We start from the raw sequence: 22,601 nt of genomic DNA, 5'->3' as shown, positions 1-22,601 counted from the left end.
CTGTGCATTCCACAGCAGCAAACTGTAGACTCTTTCTCCTGAGGAGTTGCGGGTGAGTTTGAACGGCTGGCTTTTCTGTTAACAGCCCAGTGTGTTCATCAGGATACCATCAAGGTTTGTTTAGGCTAGATTAGCATCCACTGCCAGGGAGTTGAATTTGACTTGTGGTGACCCTAGACAGGGTTTCTGTGGCTGTAATATTTATGGGGCAACAGCCTCACCTTTCTCCCGCAGAGCATCTGGAGGTCTGAGCTGCTGACCTCGTGGGAGGCTAGTCACTGTTTACCAGAGAGCACCCTCAGGACTCCTTGGTGATGGATCGATTGTTATTGTTGTGTTGTTAGGTTCTGTAGAGTCATTTCTGACTCCTAGCCACCCCTGTACACCAGAGAAGGAACCACTGCGCAGTCCTATGCCGTCCTCACGATGCTTCTCATGATTGAGCCCATCGACTCAAGGTGTCAGTCCTCCTCCTGCAGGGTCTTCCTCTTCTTCCCTGCTCTATAGTTTACCCAACACGATGCCCTTCTCCAGGGCCTGGCTATCCTGACAACGTGTCCAAAGCAGTCAGCTCTTTTAGCATTGGAAATGAGTGTGAGGTTAGCATGACTAAGATTAGAGTCTATCCACCACGCTTAACACCCAGCCACGCGAAATTCCCATGTAGAATTCTTAAATAAATTTATAACTAGAACTTTATAAATCCTATATATTCCAAATGGGGAAAACAAAGCCAACTTCATTTTTCTTTTGTCATAATTAGATAGAGAAATGCATGGGGAAATAAGCAATACATTTGTAAACCAAATGTGAAAGGATTGTTATTATAGGCAATGAGATTCATATTTTATTGGAAAGCCAAATTCCAGTCAGGGAGAAAGTAAATAAAATAGTTACCCCAACTGTCAAGTGTTTCCGAAAGAAAACAACAAAAGTATTTGTTCTTGCACTTTAAATTTCTTCTTTGAATTTTATGATTCATCAATCTTTTAAATGTTTTTATTTTTTGTCTAACGCACTGATGTTCAAGAGATAGTCAAACTCTTAAATAAGATTTTTATCGCTTTAGAAATAAGCAAAATCCAAACTCTATCCAAAAGAATCTTAAGAACAAAACAAGAACAAGAAAGTCATAACACATGTAAGACTTCACAAAAATAAGATATATTTCAGAATTAAGAATAGTAAAATGCTAATAGGACAATATTCTTAAAAAATAGAGGCTAGGTATTCAATAAAAATACATGTGATAAGTCTACATTTACTATCAATTTTAAAATAAGAATTTTTGCCATTTATTGTGTGCACATGATCACATGTTGATATTTATTAACATATAAATTAGCCAAATAATACTATGAGAAAATCTAAACCCAACAGTTTAAGTGATTTGCCAAAGTTGAACACAGGAAATACACCGTTATACCCTGCATTCTTGCTCTTAGCTATCCAGGATTCATACTCTGGTCCATATTCCTAAGATGTGTAGACACTCTCAGATGCCACGATCCTTGAACGTGTGCAGCACATTTCCTGCTCCTGAGTTTTGTACCACTGTTTTCCTGGAAGCTTCAGCCTTTAAATATCTACAAACACACCCCCTATTTCCTTCTAGTATATGCATAAACACCGATTCCTTCACTACCCTCTGCCTTACATGTTGTGTTTTATGCTTTATAATGTTTATCGCACTTCATGTCTTCTTACGGTTCATTGGCTTTATTTTTTCCCAACAGAATAGAAATTTTACGAAGTTAAATCTTTGCTTTGATAATTGTAGATTTCAATAAATAAGTGTGGTTGTTACATAATTTTGTGTCAACTTGAAGATATAAAAGTGTAGGGGTGAAGTGTAGCCTGTCAATCAGGTCACAGCCTGATGGTGCCTCCTTTAGGCTTGGCCTTCTCATAAGGAGGACCCTGGGAAACTCCTCCCACCTCTCTCTGCTTTCACCTTCCTGACAAGCCACACAGAGACCTGTCAGAGTCCTGTGATGCCTTCACTGCCACTGGATCCACAGGACTTTTCACCCATCAGCCTATGATTTTCCTGCATTTTGCATTATTATAGATGGCTGCGTGAGTCTGAAGAAGAACTAATGGACAAATTTTGAACTTACAGACTTGAGTTGGTCTGGGCTGGGATGTTTTCCTAGTATACAATTATTTGTTGATATACAGCTCTTTCATACACATACATATAAAAAAACAAAACAAACAAGCAAAACTTTTTTTTCAAAGCTATGGATTTATATTATTTTTTTACTAGACAACCTTATCACCTTCAAAGTACTCTCCATTACAGTTAATACATTTGTCAAATCTGTGATTCTATCATTGGACACATTTTTCAAATTCCTCTGTTTGGATGGCTGACAGCATCTCCCTCGCTTTTTTTCTTCACCTCTTCTATGTTGTCAAATCACTGTTCCTTCATGTCCCTCTTCATTCACAGAAATAAAAAGTTGCATGGAGTTAAAGTTAGGTGAGTATGGTGTCTGGGGCAAGAGAGGCATGCTGTTTTTCCCAAAAAACTGGTGCACTGAGATGGCTGTGTGAGAAGGTGCATTGTTGAAGTGGCAAAAGCAGTCCCCTGTCTGCCGCAAATCAGGTTTTTTTTGGTCCCACACTGTTATGCAATCTTTTCAGAACCTCTAAATAGAAAGCTTTATTAACAGTCTGACCTAGTGGAATGAACTCTAAATATAATATCCCCCTCACATAAAAAACACACACACACACACACAAAAACAAGTGAGCATCCTCTTGACCTTTGATTTCACCCCAAACTTGAGTTTGGGGTGGGGGGCAAGGGGACGATGGCGCATTCTACTGGCTTGATTGATGTTTGCTTTTGAGGTGGTGAGGATAGCACCATTTCTTGTCACCAGTAATGACCCTGGAAAAAAGCCTGGGGTGTTTCTGAATTGTTCTTTCAAAGTAAGCATGTTCCCATGCCCTTTTTCCTGGCCAGTCGGAATCTGAGGCACAAATTTCACAGTGACCCTTTTCATTCCCTAATCTTCCATTAAACTTTGCTGAATCAGCTCAAAGAGAGTACAGATAACTTCCTCATCTCTTCAGTACTTCGTAGTTGGTCTTCGAACACAAGTGCACGGATTATGTCAACATTTTTGTCTGTTTGGGAAGTTGACGGGTGCCCAGAACATGCTTTGTCATCAATTGACATTTCATCCTTTTTTAAATGAAAATAGCACTAATACACTTGAGTTTTTCCCAAAACGCTGTCCTTGTAAGGTGTGTTCAACATCACAACAATCTGCAGCATGTCTCCCAAGCAGGAAACACAATTTCACAGCTGCACACAATTCTCTTAAATTGACCGTCACAAAAAACAAAGTTGAGCAAAACTACTTTTATGGAAAAATTCACTGTGACCACAGAGAATCTTCCCAGGTGACTCCACTGAGTGCACTAACTCAGAGTGGTTGCTAGATGCTCACATAGTGTGGAAAATGTGCACTACGAAAGCTCCCCCGAAAGGAGCTATTTTGGGGGAGGGGGGTGTTACCTCCTCATATTTGAGTGTCACTGGATTTGTTTCTCTAGTCTAACACAATAAACATCACATAAATGGGCAGCCTTAAGTCAGAATTATAGAACTTTTTTTTAAAAAAGTGAAATGAAAGTCTGCTCTAGAAGTGGCCACAGTTGTCCCTGCATTGTCTCAGGTAAAATGAATCCACCCTCTCCCTTGCCCTTGCAAAGTGAGTTTAGAAAGACTTTATGTTCTTTCAATCCTACGGGACTCCTGGTGTTGCAGGGATTAAAGCACTTCAATATGAACTAGGGGTCAACAGTGGATTTTATATTCTTTCAAAATGCAATCTTGATGTCCTCCTAGGACATTCTTATAAATGTCTGATTGCTCAGTACTGATATTCATTTTTTAGGGAAACCCATATAATCATCTTTCCTGCCCAACAGTATACATTTGGTTTAACAGTAATGTAATGAGATAAATGCAGAGGTTATCTGTCAATAAGGACTTTTAAAACTATCTTTCTTAGGAGATGGAATGTGAAGTGGATACATTGATATTATTAACTTCTCCATTTTTTAATACAACGTGTGCTACATTGAATCTCCTGGACTCTAAATGGTGCTTTTAAATATGCACTTACATGTGAGATCGATTCCCTTAAATTATTAGCCAGAACACCAAGTGAGGAAAGCAGGAAGCAAATACCCATGATTTTGGAAATATGTATCACCTGTGTGGACTATAAATACAGTGAGGTGAGAGCACATTTTTCTCTATTAGTATTTGTTTGAGTTGGATGAAATGTATTTTTTCACATTATCAATTTGCTGAGAGAAATTCTGATTCAATGAGTGAATCTAACTTATGTGAGATATGTGCAGAACAATTTATAATAAATATTTTAGATGGGCTAACCTGACTAATAAGTAGGTTTCGAGCCAAAAGCTATGGTATGATAAAATAATAATAAATTGAAGGTTGTATACTAAGCAAAAAAACCCCTCCATTTTAATTTTATCATTGATTTTTTTTCTGACTATAAAGATACTACATGTCATTTAGGCTAGAATTTGCCTTGTTCTCCTTTTTCCACTAAATTATCCTAAAAGTTTAGAAAAATCAGCTAAAAGAAAACATATTATGTATGCTACATTTATAAAATATGTCCATTTGAAGCCATAAAATCAGATGATCTTGTGAGAAAGATTATTATATTTATATAAAGATATATTATGTGAGATAAATTTAGCTATTTACCCAGTAAAATAAAGTTAAATTAAGAGAACACAAAGCAGATTATACCAAACTTTAGCATGCCTGGGAAGCATAGTTTGTAAAATTCATTATGTGTTTTGAAACAAATGAAGATTCCACCCACTACCATCAAGTCAATTCCAACGTATAGTGACTTTGTAGGACTGAGTAGCTCCACCCCATAAAGTTTCTACATCTGTAACTATTTACAGAAGCCAACTACCACGTTTGTCTTTCTCCCATGGAGAAGTTGGGGGACTTGAAATATTGACCTCTTTTAGTAGCAGCTGAATGCTTAACCACTGTGCCACCAAATGCTCTTTGAAGGAAGCAGGGCAGATCTGAATTTACCATATTCTAGCAAGTGAACGGCTGCTGCAGGGACAGAGATAAGCTGACCCACACTAAGAGGGAAACGTTTGCAGTGAGACCAGTCGTGGGAGAAGACTTCTGTTTACTACTTGTTGCTAATGTGAGTTTTCTCTCTAGGATGGAAAATTTGAAAGATATCAGGAAGATGACATATGTGCAATTTTACATTAGTATTTCATATGATTTTCAGAAACCATATTTGTTTTAAAATAAAATTTTTTTTAGATAAACCGTCATGGAATATCTCACTAAAGACTAGAAGTCTGCAGACATTTACTGAGTGGCATTTAAGAGATCCCAAGACTCAGAGTTGGTACGAGGCAGATCAACTTGACAGGAGTGGTATTTTTAGGTTTAAGACCTGGGAACAGAAGCATGGGCTTCCGTTCTTGAGGGTCTCTATTAATAAAAAGGTTCATTAGTACTAACCCTTCTTCAGGCCTCAGGAGATGTTTGCAATGATGTCCGCTGAAGGAGAGAAAACTGAAGTGAGCTTACTGAGAGTGTTAGTACTAAACACTACTGAACATCTATAAAAAACACATCAATGACAATCATGTTCTTACATTCTATAGATGAGTACTTCCCAAATTATGCACATATGAGGGATACATCTAAGACTATGTGGTAGGATGGTGAGGAGTGGGAGGAAGAAAAACATAGAACCCGGGTATGATTTCACATGTATATGAATAATTACCACCGGGGAAAACTCAGTGGTATTTTTCTCACACACATGAATATTTCTCAAATTTATGTGTTGTTAGATTTAGATGCCATCAAGTTGTTTCCAGTTCATAGCTACCCTATGTACAACAGAACAAAATAATGCCCAGTTTTGAGCCATCTTTCTGATCAATGTTCTGTTTGAGTCTATGGCTGGAGGCACTCTATCACTCCATCTTGGTGAAAATCTTCTTTTTTTTTTTTTTACTAACCCTCTACTTTTGTAAGTGTGATCTCCTTCTCTGGGAGCTGGTGACTCCTGATAACATGTCCAACGTACATGAGAGGATGTCTCAACTCCTCACTTTTAAGGAATATTCTGCATGTACTTCTTCCAACACATATTTGTTTATTCTGCAGGCAGTCAAATGGTATATTGAATATTCTTCACCAACACTATAATTCTTAGGTCTTCTGTGTTAGTCTGGGTAGACTAGCAAAACAAATTCATGGAGACTCATATGTGAATAAGAAAGAAGTTTATATACAAGAGCAATTGAATATTGAGAAAACGTCCCAGCCCCACCAAGATCAAGTCCATAAGTCCAGTATTAGCCCATATGTCTGATACCAGTCTATAAAGACCTCTTCAGTCTCATGAAACACATACAATGATACTGAATGCAGGAGGATCACAGTCCAGTGGGTTGGAAGTCTTGTGAATCCAGTGGCATTGTCAGCATCTCAGAGCTGGCAGGGGTCTCTATGTGGCTTCTCAGCCTCCAGAGGTCTGGTTGCATTAGGATTGGTCCATGTGGCTTCTCCAGCTCCCAGGGCATGTCACCATTTGTCTTGACAGTACAGCATCTGTCAGGGAGTGAGCAGAGAAACAGGAAGCGTCTCCCGTCTCCATGGAAGAAAAATACAGGAGTTCCCAGAATTCTCAGGAGAAGGCCATGACCACACAGAGGTCTCATTGGCTATACAATGATTGACAGGCTAGACTCCACCCCTTCATGCTTAATCCTCTCAATTCCCAAATTGACACCACATTATGTCACTACCACATCTTCCTTATTCATTGGCAAGCTTTCCCATGCATAAGAGTTGATGGAAAAGACCATGGCATGGGTTATGTGCACCTTATTAATCAAAATGACATTTTTGCTGTTTAAAATGTAACACAGAATACAATTTATTTATTATTTTATGTTTCACTCATTTTTTGAAAAACGGTTTTATTGGAATGTGATTCAAGTATCATACAATTCAATAGTTCAAGTACATTGAGAACAGTTATATATAAATCACCACATCAAGTTTAGGGCATTTTCTTCATTCTTGTACTCATCATTACTAGCTCCTCATTTCCCGCAACCTCCCCTGCCAACCCTAAGGGACCATTAATCCAGTTACTTTCTCTATAGCAGTGATTCTCAACCTTCCTAAGGCCACAACCCTTTAATACAGTTCCTCATGTTAACTCCCCAACTGTACAATTATTTTCATTGCTACTTCATAACTGTAATTTTGCTACTGTTATGAATTGGGCGACCCCTGTGAAAGCGTTGTTTGACCTCCAAAGGGCTCATGACCCACAGGTTGAGAACCGCTGCTCTATAGATTTACCTTTCCTGGATTTCATACATAGCAAATCATTTAAAAATAAAAAACTAACAACAATAACAAAGTAAAGCAAAGAAAAACTTCAATAGAAAACAAAGCAAAAAATATTAAAAACAAGAACAATTTAAAAATGGATCATAAGAGATGTGAACAGACTTGCTACCATGCAAATTGCATTGGAAAGTGGGATATTGCAGATGCGGTTAGGTTAAAATTTAGAACCTGATCATATGAACATTTGATCTCTCTTATGATTCACTTTAAATTGTCCTAGTTTTTAGTATCTTTTATTTTGAACAATTGAAAGAGGCAATAGATACAACACCTCAATTGATTTCTAGACTCTGACAGTTTATGTTTCAGCCATCCTTTCAATTTCTATGTCAATCCAATGTTTTCCTGACCCTCTACGAAGGATGATACCCTTTTCTAGGGGTTGATACTTCTGGAGACTAAGTCTAACTGTCCATGTCTTTAATGAGCATCTCAGTTGTACTTCTGCCTTGGCAATTTGTTTGTGCATAATACTTTCAGTATTTCTGCCAGTGTCATAATTCAAACACATCGGTGTGTCTCTGGTCTTTCTTATTTATATTGTTCAGCTTTCACATGTGTATGAGGTAATTGTAAATACCATGGCTGATTCATTTAAATGGCAGTGCATTTTAAAGGCATCCTGATGGCATTAGTGGTTGCACATTGGGTTGCAAACTCCAAGGTCAGCAGTTTGAAACCACCAGCAGATCTACTGGAGAAAAACTAAGCTTTCTATTCCCAGAAAGAGTTACAGCCTTGGAAGCCCACAGGAGCACTTCTAGTCTGTCCTAGGGCATCACTCTGAGTCAGAATTGGCTCAATGCAGTGAGTTTTGAGTTGAGCAAATTTCAATTAGTCATATATAATTTTCAGTATTTTTCATACATTGATATCAAAATATAGTATATCCAGTATAAAAAGGGATAGATGAATGGCTTTATATACACTTTTTCCAATGTGTCTTTATGCTCAAAACTTTAAGACTGATTGCTAGAGAGAATATGTCTAACCTTCCGGAAAGGGGGAACCGATTACAAGGATCTACATGTGACCTCCTCCCTGGGGGATGGACAACAGAAAAGTGGGTGAAGGGAGACGTCGGACAGGGCAAGATATGACAAAATAATAATTTATAAATTATCAAGGGTTCATGAGGGAGTGGGGAGTGGGGAGGGAGGGGAAAAATGAGGAGCTGTTCCAGAGGCTTAAGTGAAGAGCAAATGTTTTGAGAATGATGAGGGCAATGAATGTACAAATGTGCTTTACACAATTGATGTGTGTATGGATTGTGATAAGAGTTGTATGAGCCCCTAATAACATGATTAAAAAAAAAAAGAAATAATCCTACCAGGGTCTTGATAGAAACCATTAATCAGATGGCATTACCCACAGTTCCCTAACCAAATCACATTTCCATTTTAACCACACTCTTCAATATATCACTTAAAATAGGACGTACTTCGGGATTCTCAAACCTGAGTGGAAGGTAGAAACCCTTATAGAGAACAGAGAAACTTTAATGGCAACCTTCCTACTTAAATCAAACCTCCTGACTCCCAAAGCAAACCATTTAGACTTCATTTCTCAGAAAGTGCTCCCCATTATGCATTAAAATAAATATTTCATTTAAGAATTTTGATGTCCATCTTTCATTATCTCTATTTCTCTAAACTGCTTTAGAATCTGATGACCTTTCATTTACTACCCTTGATTTTGTTACTGTCCTTAACAATCATCATTTACTAATAACTATGTTTTTTTACACTTTTTACCAGTTTGTGTCTTTCCCAAGAGCTTCAATAAGATTTTAAGGGTAACTTATGGTAGGAGACAAGTAAGATTTCACATTAGTTCATGAAGCCACTATGTAAGACTATGGATGAAGTCATTTCATTTTTATTTTGAACAGTGAGAATTTTTTCGGGATTATAGTTTACATTTTGACATTGTTTGCACTTTTTATCTGAGCAGAAGTGCCAAATACTTATCCGTGGAAATTGGTCATATTAGTCATTTTAATCAAATATTTCTTATGCTTGTTCCAGAAAAATAGACAATGTTTGTATAACTTGCTATGCTGTTTATTATTCATACTACTGAGGTGAAAATCATTCCATTGCCTAAATTATAGTTCAAAAAGGCATGTGGGGACATACAAGCAGAATCTTTATTAATGTTAAAAGATCATGAGTGAGACATACACATTTTGTCTAGAATTTGTTTTATATTAGAGTCACTGATCTGCAAATTTCTTATACTAATTCCCTCAAAGAATGCTGAGCAAAGAAAATGGAATTTCTGTAACTATACTATTCCTCATGTATGACATGTTGACTACCGTACCTTTCCCATACTTATGATAAATTCTCTCATCAATCACAACTCTCTTTCTCACTGAGACCAGAGTCGGCTCATATCATTTCTGTAACCTTGCCTAGATGTCTCAGTACTTAACAAAATATCTAGTAAAGGATCAATAATTTCTCACTTGAATGAATGACTTTATTAATGAATTAAACAAGCCAATATGGAACTGATGAATCTCATCTTGTTAGGCTACATAAACTGAAGGATATCTTTTGCAGAATTCTTTGACACGATATATACCATGTGTCATAAAAATAGATATAAGGGCACCTTCTGGAGCCATTTAAGGATTCATGCATTAAAGGGAAGAATAGGAATATGAGGGAGATCTTAAGTTAAATTTTCTGATCGTATGAACACAATCCTGCCTGGTAACTCATACGGAACCTGTGCATTCCCTCTCAAGTATTAGAAAAATAGCAGTTGTCTGAACTCCTACCTGTTTATTCTTAATCTTCCTTTGATCATCTGCTCATATTACAAAATCCAATAATTTATGTTTATCAAGTTAAGCATTTTGTTTGAAGACTATTTTTTAAAATGTTAATCTCCATCATCTTAGTCATCATTCAAAGAGCACCAGGATTGTTATCTGACATTCCTGACACAGAAAATATCATTTAGGCTTAACTTCCTCCCAAATTAACATTCCGCTGAGGCACACCCCAGTGGAAGGAAGTTGCATGGCCTGAAAGCTGTTAGCCCCACCCTGCAGATCTCTTTTATACAGATGTGAATGTCAAGTTACTAAAAGCATCGCTCTGTAGTTTTGCCCATGTCTCCACTTAGCCCATTTTAACGTTCACTGCAGCCTCTCTGAGATGGAGTGAGTACTACTATCATTGGACGGCAGAAAGGAATTTGAGGTGTAACAACTCTAAAATCTGTCTTAGTGAAGTCAATTGTCTGGTAAAGGCTTGAATATAGGAAACTTCTTGGTGAGGCAGTCCTCTGGGGTTTTTTATTTCATTTGAATTTTTTGAAGAAAAATATCAGAGATTCTGGAATTATTCTTGACAAACTGAATTTGTTGTTTCTCTAAGTTCTTTGAAATTTCAATAGAGTGAACTTTGCTTTTCTGAACTCCGAGAATTTTACAATGTCAGCTGAGATATTTGAATTGGACTATCTTTCTCCTGAAATCTCCAGACATGAGCAGGCTTCCGACTCAGATTTTACTTTAACCGGTTTGACTGAACTCTCTAGTGATTCAAGTCTATTGGAACTTCAGCACACCAGTTCTGTTTCTGATGGTAAGTTAAATGTTAGATTAATATTTTCGATCTTTTACCACCGTGTCTGTACTTCTTTAATGTCAGATGCATAGAAAATCAATGCTGATGCTCCCTCCTTTGTGGTGGTAGAGCTGATGTCGATTCTAGTTTCCTGAGTTATGGTTTTTTATTTTATGTGTAAGTTTATGCAAAATGACTAGAAAGATGAGTTTTTATTTGTAGAGGGATTATAGAAATGTAAAAAAAAAACCTCCAATGAACTCCAAAAAAGATTCTCTTGACCTTGTTTCTCTGAACACTGGAGTTCACCAACACAAAGTTTGGATTAGGATAAATAAGACAATCAGGGATCTTGTCCATAAACTACAGACAAAAAGGGCTGTCATCTTTTACTCCCCTACATTGTCTCTGTCTCCTTTTATGAAAAAGTATGAAGGGTGATAGATATTTTGTATTTTCATTAAAAACAAGAAACTATCCCTATTGTTTGTGCTACTTGTGCATTTAAGTTTTCTGTAAAATCACAGTATTGATAGAAAGAAATCTGAGAGTTTTTATTTTTTTCTTTTGGTATCTGATGTTACTTACCTAGAATTGTCCATTCTTTATCTTGCTGTGCAGTTTAGAAGAAATAAGACTATGGGCTTAGAGGATAAATCATGACAGTTTCTTGGTGCTTGTTTTATAATGACAAGCTCCAAGATATTGATAAAGAATCAATTGTGTTTTGTATAGAGCTTTAATGCAATAAAGAGATAATATTTTAAATAAAATTCTATACAAAAATTGTGATTAAATTTTATTTCCTTAAACAGAATATAAGCTGAATGTGAAAAGTCAAGCAAAGCCTTTATAGCCCTAGATGGTAATGGGGATTAATATTTTTTGAATAAAAATATTTGCCAAAAAATAAGTTTCCATTGATAGAAAATCTTTCTAAGATGACTATTCACATATACGTATCATAAAATCCTCAAAAAATATATACTCGCAAACCAATTACTTTTTTTATTCGTAGATTTTTTTTGTATGTGTACATGTGTGCTCAATTAAATAACTCCATAAAATGACTTATATTTTCCAATCTGCTTATATTGTTATTTTACTGTGATTTCCAATAATTTTTCCCCTGCTTCCATTTATTAACTGTCTACTGAGGTCAACTGCCATCTTATTTCCAAATGACTATGATACTGTATCCTTTTAAGAAACATTAAGCATTCTAGAATATAAATATAGATAAACTTTTTATAGTGAATTGAATGAAGGTTTGAAGAGGTAATCAGTTGTTCATTTAACCGTTCAAACACATCCTGCTTTGTCTCATTGACTGCCACCCTCACAATGTAACATCACTTATCCCACTTCTTCCCTGCATTTTCTGGTCCTATCTCCCATTTCCAAACCCTTATAATCTTTGAGTAAATTCTGTCTTTTTTGTATCTCAGGTGGTTGACTTTTCAAAGATGTGCATAGTAGCACTATTATTCTTCTCGTAGACCTTTCTTTTGATTGACTAAAGATTGAGCCATGGGGGTGAGCTCCTTTCTAGACCTAAGTTGTGACTAAGGACTATAGGCTCATTGGTTACATCCATCGACATGACCAGGAAGTCTGGTCTCTTCTCTTGAGTTTTGTTTCACAATTTTCCCCACTCTCTCTAGGCACTTCTAATATGATTCCTTTCCAAGGTGTGTGGGGTCAGAGTCCTAGAGACTGATGTTTTAGGCGTCCCTAGTTCATTGGACACTTTTTTTTCCTATGTGCCTTTGACCCTCATCACTCTTCCTTACATTGGTCAGGGAGACAACAATAGCTGCACCTTAGATGGCTGCTTATGACCTTGGAAGGCCCCAATTGTTACTCCCCACGGTAGGTTCTAGAACATTGCCTTAGTAGACTGTCACCCATTGACCTAAATGTCTCCTGAGGCTATAGTCATAAACAAACAAACACAGCAAATGATTCCCAGAAGGTGCTTGAGAAATTAAAGTTTATTCATTCATTTAAAATATATTTCTAAAGTATTTAGAATTGGGAATTAGTGACAGAGTATTTGTATAAAGATGAACGTGAACAGTAGAGAGAATGTGCTCCTTTGATCTCAATGGTGTGCCTCTGCATAAGAAAATAAATGGCCCAGGAAAGATTACTTAGCCTATTAAAAAGTAAGTGTATCTTAAAAGACTATGTTAATTGTGATTTCAAATGCTATATTAATTTTGAATCCATCATAGCTGTGATAGTAATGGTTTGGTGTCGGCTTGACTAGGCCAAGGTACTCAGTGGTTTGGCAAATATCAAAACTCAAACTCACTGCCATCACATTGTTTCTGACTCATAGTGGCCCTAGGTCCGCTGTCCTTCGGGTTTCCAAGGCAGAACTCTTTGTAGGAGTAGAAAGCCTAGTTTTTCTCCTACTGAGAGATTGGTGGTATTGAACTGCTGACCTTTCAGGTAGCAACCCAAACACTACACCCTAGTAATTCCCTATGATGAGATCTAACATAACTTAATCCTTCCATATTGAGAACTGGATGAATAGTCAATTGAAAGGAATGTTCCTAGGGGTGTGGCCTGCTTCCAATATAAGTGGCTGCTATGAAAACATTAGCTTGCTTTTGCTGGACGTGACTACTAGTCTGCTGGTCTGCTGACCTTAGATTCATTTGTCTCTGTAGCCACAAGTCTGACAAATCTTGGATTCATTCATTTCTGCGCTCATAAACCTAGTATCTTCTTGCTTATCTTGGGTTCATTAGTACATACAGCTACACTCCCCCAGGGAATGCTCCAGCCTAACATCTGAGGCAGATTCAGACTTGCCAGCTTCTATAACTGCCTGAGCCATTTTCTTGATATGAAATTCTCTTTAGACATACATATGAGGGAGTACCCAAAATAAAAACTGAACTTTTAAAAAAGCTATGTATTTAACTTTTTTTTTTATTACAAAGCAACGTCATCACCCTCAAAGTACTTTCCATTGCACTTAATATATTTGTCAAATCTGCAGTTCCATTCTTGGAAACATTTTTCAAATTAATCTGTTTGGATGGATGGCTGGACCTCCCTAGTTTTTTTTCTTAACCTCTTTCATATAATCTAATCAGGGTCCTTTCATGATCCTCTTCATTCATGGAAACAAAATGAAGTTGCACGGAGTAAAGGCAGGTGAGTCAGGTGTTGGGGCAAGAGAGGCATGCTATTTTTTTTTTGCCAAAAATTGATGCACCGAGATGGCTGTGTGAGCAAGTGCATTGCCATGGTGGCAAAAACAGCCACCTATCTGTCACAAATCAGGCTATTTTGGTCACACACAATTAGGCAATCTTTTCAGAACCTCTAAATAGAAACAACTGTCTGACCTGGTGGAATGAACTCCAAATGCACGGAGTCAACATTTTCGTCTTCTGGGAAGTTGATGGACATCCAGAATGTGCTTTGTCATCAGCTGACATTTCATCTTTTTTGAAATGAGAAAACCACTGATGCACTTGAGTGTTTTCCATAGCGCTGTCTTCTAAGCTGTCTTCAGCATTACAACAATTCCTGTGGTGTTTTCCCTGAGCAAAAAATAAAATTTCACAGCTGCATGCTGTTCCCTTAAATTGACCATCACAAAAAGCAAGGTTTGAGCAAAACTGCTTTCATGAAAAAAAAATTCACTGTGACCAGTGAGAACCTTCCCAGGCAACACCGCTGGGTGCACTAACTCAGAGCATGTTGTTTGATGCTCGCCTAGCAGGAAAAATTTATGCTATGAAAGTTCCACTCAGCCCAGCACAATGCCGGGCAGTTTCTGGCTACCCCATCATATAAAAGCTCACTTAGTTTGCTACTCTAGAGAAGCCGGCCTAAAACTGAGACATTTACATAATCAGTTAACATTTTTGTTGACCTTTTCTTTTTTCTTTTAATTTACATTAAGAAGACTCTTTGATTCAATATACTTTAGAAAATAATCCTACACTCTTGAATAGCTGCCAATACATACTGCTATCACACACTAAAATTTGTTGTGATGGTTTTAGCTTTCTAAATTACTTTCTGCTAATTTACCTATGAAATTGATGTGGTTAGGTACTGACAAGAGGATTCCAAAGCATAAAAACTATCGAAAACACAATAAAACACTAATTGGTCCTGTGGCCTTCCACAATTGTTCTGTCTGTGAGGTTTGAGTATTGTTGCCATCACTGTGTCAATCCGCCACTTTGAGAGTGTCCTGTTTTTCATTGTCCTTCTACATTACCAAGCATGACATCTTTTTCCCGGGTCTATTCTCTCCTGATAAATATATGTTCAAAGTATGTGAGAAAAAGTCTTGCCATTCTCACTTCAAAGAAGCATTCAGACTACTTCTTCCAAGACAATTTCTTGTTCTTCTGACAGTTCTTAGTACTTTTCAATGTTCTTCCCTAGAGCCATAATTCAGATGCGTTCACTCTTTGGCAGTCTTCCTTATTCAATGCCCAACTTCCACCTGCATGTGAGGCAATTGAAAATATCATGGTTTGCATCAGACACACTGTCGTCCTCAAAGTGATACCTCTGCTCTTTAACACCGTGAAGAAGTCAGTGCAACAGATTTGCCCAGTACAATATGTCCTTTGTCCGCTGGACTGTGCTTTCAGGAGCATTACTTGTGGATCCAAATAAGATGAGATCCTTGACAACTTCCATGTTGTCGACATTTAAATTGATAGTATGTTTCAGTTCATTTGTGGGGATTTGGGTTTTCTTTACATTAGGTTGCTATCCATACTGAAGACCACAGTCCTTGATCTTCATCACTAATGGTTCAAGTCCTCTCACTCTCATCAAACAAGGTTATGTCACCTGCACATAACAGGCTGTTAATAAGTCTTCTTCCATTCTTGATGCCATAATCTTCTTCATAAAGTCCAGTTTCTTGGAGTGTTTCCTTAGCATACGTATTAAGTGTGTATAATGAAAGAATACAATCTTAACACACACTTTTCCTGATTTTAAATAACTCATTTCACTTTAGAGAATACATTAGTGTCTCTAAATTTCTGTTCCAAAAGTTCTTAAAACCTTACTAAGAGGTTGAGGTATTATACTTTTACAAATACATTTTCATTAATAAGAATAATTTCTATTTTATCCATAGATGAGAAAGATTAGCTTGAAGTGATTTAGTCAGAGTTGCATTGCCGATTGTGTTAGTCCGGCTACTTTAGAAAAACAAATCACAGAAACTCATATGTGTAAGAGAGTTTTATATAAAGGTTAAGAGCATATCAAGAAAACATCCCAATCCAGTGCTGCCCGAGCCCACAAGTCCAACATTAGCCCACATCAGACACCAATCCACAAAGTCCTCCTCCACCTCACAAAACACTCACAATGATGCCGACTGCAGGAGGAAAGCCAAGTCAGTGAACGTATAAGAATCTCAGTGCTGGCAGGGCTCTCCACACAGCTGCTCCAGCACCCAGGGCTGCATTAGGGTAGGTCCATGTGGCTTCTCCTTAGGGATATCTTGCAGGAAGTGAGCCTTGCCAGCTGAAACAGGGAACTGGCTAAGGCAGCTGCATCCTGGTCTGACCATCACAAAGCAAGAGACCTGAGAAATAGAAAGGCGAGGCTCACCTAGCCCTTTATCTCTCCACCCTTCAATTAACCCCACATGTGTTTATCAGCCATGTTGGCACAATGTAACTATCTCACTACTCTATAGCAAAAATAAAGATGAAAACTGAGTTCGTATTTTTTTCCCATTGCATTGCACACTTAAATGGATCTACCTTTTTGGAAAGTGACTAAGTAATAAGACCTATGGCCTTTTATTGTTGCTTGTTTGCTTGTTTTTCAGATAATAACATATATTAATATCAATATCATACCACTGACATTAATATATTTTTAAAAGATTACATTATCCAGGTTCAGCCATATGAATAAATAATAGCCTGTTATAAGCATTATATGATATCCCCATCAATCTACAAGAACATATATGCACACAAACATAGATTCATGTTTAGTCACTTCATTTCCATTCCCTATAAAAATATAAACTAGAGCCCTGCTTGGTGGAATGAGTTGTGTGTTGAGTTACTAACCCTGGAGTCAGCAGTTCATGTCCAACAGCTGTTCCATGACTCCATGGGAGAAAGAATGAAGCTTTGCATTTCTCGGAAGATTTATTACCTTGGAATCCCATAGGGGCAGTTCTACTCTGTCCTGTAGGGTTACAATCATTTGGAATTGATTCAATGACAATGGGTTTTTTTTGTTTGGGAATCAAACTACAAGACCCCCAAATGCACACATAAATACATTCTTGTAGTCTGTCATTGCAATATTTAGAGAATTTGAACTATATTTATTTTTTCTGCAATATGGCAAATGGGTTGGAAGGTGAACTGATCTAAATACTATAAGTAAAATCTGGAAGAAGCTGACCACTCTGTTTAGAGTTGTAATAAGACTGAAGTCAGCATGAAAAGGTATTATCTCCATGGTAATGGTTGATTGTGTACTTTATGAGGTGGCCTTTGCCACAATAACCCCGTCATCTCAGGAAATGATTATGCTGATTTCTAAGGATGTGACAAGGACCCCAAGATTAGACGGTGTAGATTCTCAAATATTGGGATAAAGGATGAGTATCCAACAATCGCAACCCAGAAGACAAAAGCAAAAGTGCGAGTGAGACTATTGTGTAAAAGACTTTTGTTCAGTTAAAAGGAATTAGTGGTCCTGACTTCAGTTAAAAGGAATTAGTGGTCCTGACTTCTTTAGATGTCTGATCCTATGGCAAATTGCCACATAGCTAATGGTAGTTATGATGCTCCTATTAGCCACTATATAATTGGATTTGTGCCCACGCTTATCCCAGCTCCTTTCAAGAAATGTTAAGCATTTATAATATGCAATATTTCCTATGAATATGCTTTCTTATTCTAATTATAAAAAATATATACATGTTTGAACTATGTCACAGTTTTAACATGCCAGTCTCTTATAGAAAAGCATTGTGTGGGTTTAAAAATGGCACTTTAACAAGGTATTTTCCAAAGTGTAATCCATAGATCACTTGTATTATGATCACAAATGTGTTTACAATACACGAATATTCTAAAATCCCATTCCAGACACTTTAATTTGAATGTATGTGAATATCGCTCAGAGACATGGATGTTAGGTCTCAGGTTATGTTTGCAAAGTAAAATTGAAGAAACTATATTTTTGGAAGACAAAAAAAAATAGATGTATTTGAATTATGGTGCTGGCAAAGAATATTTTAGGTACCCTGGATTGCTAAAAGAACAGACACATTTGTCTTGGAAGGGGTATATCCAGAGTGCTCTTTAGAAGCAAGGATGGTGAGACTTTATCTCAAGTGCTCTGGACATATGGTCAAGAGAGACAAATCTCTGGGAAGGACATCATGTTTGGTAAAGTAGTGGGGCAGAGAAAAGAGAGGAAGACCTTCCACAAGATGGTTAGCATAGTGGCTGCGTCCATGAGTTCAAACACCACCAGACCAGGCAGTGTTTCCTTCTGTGGGACATAAGGTTGCTTTGAATTGGACCAGCACCACTGCACTTAATAAAAAAAAAATAACAATGTCACGATCATGACTTATTTTGGTGTCTGCTGATAATAGCTCTTAATCAACTATAGCCAGTCAGTTAGCGGACTTTCATGGAATGGTGATTCACTTATGTACTTGAAGGTGTTTCCCTATTTTTCTTTCATAATACAAGTGTGTTACTTTTCTTGGAAGAATTCATGTTCAGACCCCTCCAAAAAGACCTCTTTCTCATCTATAGTGTTTTATTTGCCCTGCATGGAACACCAGGGCACCCATTCTGTAACATTAATATTGAAGTGTTTATCTCCTGCAGTTTATCTTGCATTTTAAATGTTTTAGATTTTAGATATTGCATGCAGATTTTAATGTAATATCTTCAAATAGAGATTAAACTCCCACAGGATCAGAGCTATTGTGTATTGCTGTTCCCCAAAGGAATTCTAGGAGAGAACTCTGCATAAGGAGTTAAAAAATACTTGTTGCTAATATGACTTTACAAAGATGGATCATTGACAAACCAATTATAGAAACCTTTCATTTCCTTTGTGGAATATTTTAATCTCTTAGCTCTTAATAGTAATACCTAAAGGCTTTCCATTCTCTCTTAAAGAGATCAATCTAGATTCATAAAATATTCATACTTTGGGTACTCTAGAGAAAGGCAAAGTGAATGCTAATGTGATGTAAAGTAATCTCCAACAACCTCCATTTTCTTAAATGCCTACAGAAAATATTGCCACTAGGATTGAGTGCATCTATAAAATTCTTAATGGTGAGTTAAAAAGTGACTTTTCTAATAATATGCAAAGCAGTGATAATGAGAATATGGATAAGTGGTTGTTGCCTTACTGCATTGGGTGGAGCTCATGAAACTAGATATATAGATGTAGCTATAGATGATATAAATACAGTTATCAATGATATTGTTATAGATTTAGATTGTTATAGATATAGATGATATACATATAGCTAGATATATCCCCTCAAATATTACTTGAGTATATCACCCTGATACTGTTTGGAAAAAATGACTTGATAATTTAAAATATGATATGGTTCTTTGGTTTGCCATCATTTGGTCAATAATGCAAAACTTAAGCCTAAATCTTTATGATGAGATTACCAAGTTAGCATGCAGAAATATTGATAGAATATTCAAAACAAAAGTCTCTTTCTGAAAAAACAGTTGCCAAGTGACAATAGGTGCATTCTCACATAAATTATGTAATCAAATGCGGTAACCAATTACAGAAATGAATTGTCCTGATATTCTCCAGTAATGTTCAGTTTAAATGTAAAATGAATTCAAGAGTCACTTTGTACTTCAATTACAATATGCTTCAACTTTTAAGGGGGGAAGAAAATAATGTTATTCAACTGCATATTGTAAAGTATTGAAACTTTCTGGAAACAACCCTTTATCTGTTTCCGTGGAAGAGTATGAAGGTAAGTCCAACAGTATTGCCACACAATCATAAGATCTTTTATTAAACAATTAAAAAATTGTTTATAGGTCTCTATACTTCTGCAGATGGTGTTCTCAGTCTGACCTTTCTCCTCAGACAGGTCAAAGTTGTTGTGTCTACATGAAATGTTATTTGACTCTGTGCAAACAAAACAAGGCCAGAGGGGAGGATCAGGCCCGTCGAGTCACAGAGAGAGTTTTCCCAGTGCCAGTTTCATAGGGCAGCCCTACTGCCCGTGACCAACAAGTGGAGGCATTTGTGGTTCTGGTGGGGAAATACCATAGCATGACTTTGCTGGCCTTTTCTTCACCAACGCAATTTTCAATTTTCTTAAAGCTTCTTAATAAGCCCCAAGGATCACCCTTTGTCCTTTGAGAAAATCTATCTGCATTATTCTTTGAATTCCCCCCAAACAGTGACCATCATCTTTGGTGCTGACTTCTCTGTCTGGAGTTTCATTGACCCAGCAGGTTGCCTCACAAGCCAGTCTTTTGATTGGATTTTTGAAGGCTCCCTGACAAGACTAAATAAGTGTACTACTTGTCTGCAGCCATTCATTGAGTTGAAAGACATATTGAAACACGTTGTGTTAGGTATCGAACATTGCATATGTGAACTGAAAAGTGACAACTACTTTTTAAAAAATTATTAATAATTGGGAGTTAATACATATATCATTCCATAGTTCAATCGGGTCATGCAGAATTGTACAATTGCTAACACAATTTCCAAACATTCTTACTTTTGACTTACCCTTGTATATCCAATACAAGATTGAGAGGCCATATTGTTAATTTCTCAGAGAACATATAGAGGTTATTGAGTAAAATACTTCTGGAAAAAAATCAAAAAAGCTTCCAAATGATGCCAAGGATTTTAATTCTAGGAATTTTATTTTAATCAGATATGTGCACAAAAATAATGACCAAGGAGGTTCATTGCATGGTACCTTTTAATGGGGAAAATAAGAAATAATATGAGTATCTGACAATGCTTAATAAATAATTAAATTATAGCATATTCTCCAAATGAAATATTTTACAGACTTTAGAGCGTTTTATGCAAGTAATCAGGGATGGGGCTGGAGCTCAGAAAGTTCATGGGAAATGGTTTAAAAAGATAATGCCATGTGTCCATGAAATTTGAAGTCCCCTTGAAAAATGCTTCAGCTTTAGAGGCATTATCTCACTTCCATTGGATGGCCTCTGCCTCAGAATGACCCTGCAGTCAGGGGAGAAGGGCTTCAGTAAGGTTTGCTAGGCTGACATGGTCATGGGAGGAGACTTCATATCTATCCACTGGGGCTTCAAGCAGTCTACATTTAACTATTGAACTGTTAAATGTCCTTATATTATTTTAAGGTGAATGAATTTTCATATTATACTCTGTAGACTTTAAATTTAACCCTTGAACCACAAGGAAACTGCCTGTAACTTGAAATATCATAAATTTGAGCGTGAAATAGAATGTTATAAAGTATTTGTTTGTGAATACATCTGTTTGATAGCTCATGTTTTGACACCTGGCATACATTCTTTTCACGTGTCAGTACTTTGGTTTCCTCTTGGGAGATTAAGCCCTTTCCCACTCTTTGAATTAGAGGTTGTTCCTTTCATTTAGACGGTGCTTGAAGCCAGGACTCTTCCCAGGTATGTCAATTAACTGGCCATATTGGTTATTAGTACTTTGAGTCTATTCATCTGTCCCTTGTAATGCATGCAGTCGCTGATGATGTATGTAGTAATGTAGTTCCAACTTCTGAAAGGATAGTGACCAGACCTACTCACCTAGAGTGAGCGATTTATGGTATGGGTAGAAGTAAATTTTAAAATGAAACCAGACTCACTCTCATTGAGTTGATGCTGACCAGTAGCGACCCTATAGAACAGGATACAATTGCCCTCTCTGGTTTTCTGAGACTATAACTCTGCATGGGAGTAGAAAGCCTCGTCTTTCTCCTGAGTAGCTGCTGGTGGTTCCAAACTTCCAGGGAATTTGCATTGCAACCCAGCTCTTAACCGCTATGATACCAAGGCTCCTTAGAAGTAAATAAAGGGCAAATTCTAAATAATGTTGGCCACTCTCGTTGATGGATACCTTATTATTTGTAAGAGACTCCTTTTCGCTTTCCTCTTTCCTTCTGGGCAAGGACTGGCGATATTAACTGGGCCCACTGCCAAACAATCATTCTTAACTCAAGAACATTTAACAAACTGTGGCCTTAACCTCTGCTCTCATGACTCCAGACTCCCTCTCCTTCTCCAGCTAAAGTAGATGGAAACTGGACCTCCTTTAAAAGTCTACTTTGTTCCCAAGGCAATACTGCCCCCCTCCCCACCTTTTTTTTTTTTTTTTAACAAAGGAGGCGTTTTCAGTTAATTTGTAAGAGGAGGGTGAGATGACTAAGCTTTGACTGTTTTTACCAAAACATTCCCAAAGGTCTTAGGACTGGCCTGTCTGATTCAGTTCTATTTCAGGAAGAATCCACGTATGTCTTTTATGTC

The sequence above is a fragment of the Echinops telfairi genome, unplaced genomic scaffold (assembly GCF_000313985.2).
Source record: "Echinops telfairi isolate 266 unplaced genomic scaffold, ASM31398v2 ScPeMD7_60;HRSCAF=208, whole genome shotgun sequence".
NCBI lineage: Eukaryota > Metazoa > Chordata > Mammalia > Afrosoricida > Tenrecidae > Echinops > Echinops telfairi.
This window is presented reverse-complemented; position numbering follows the sequence as displayed.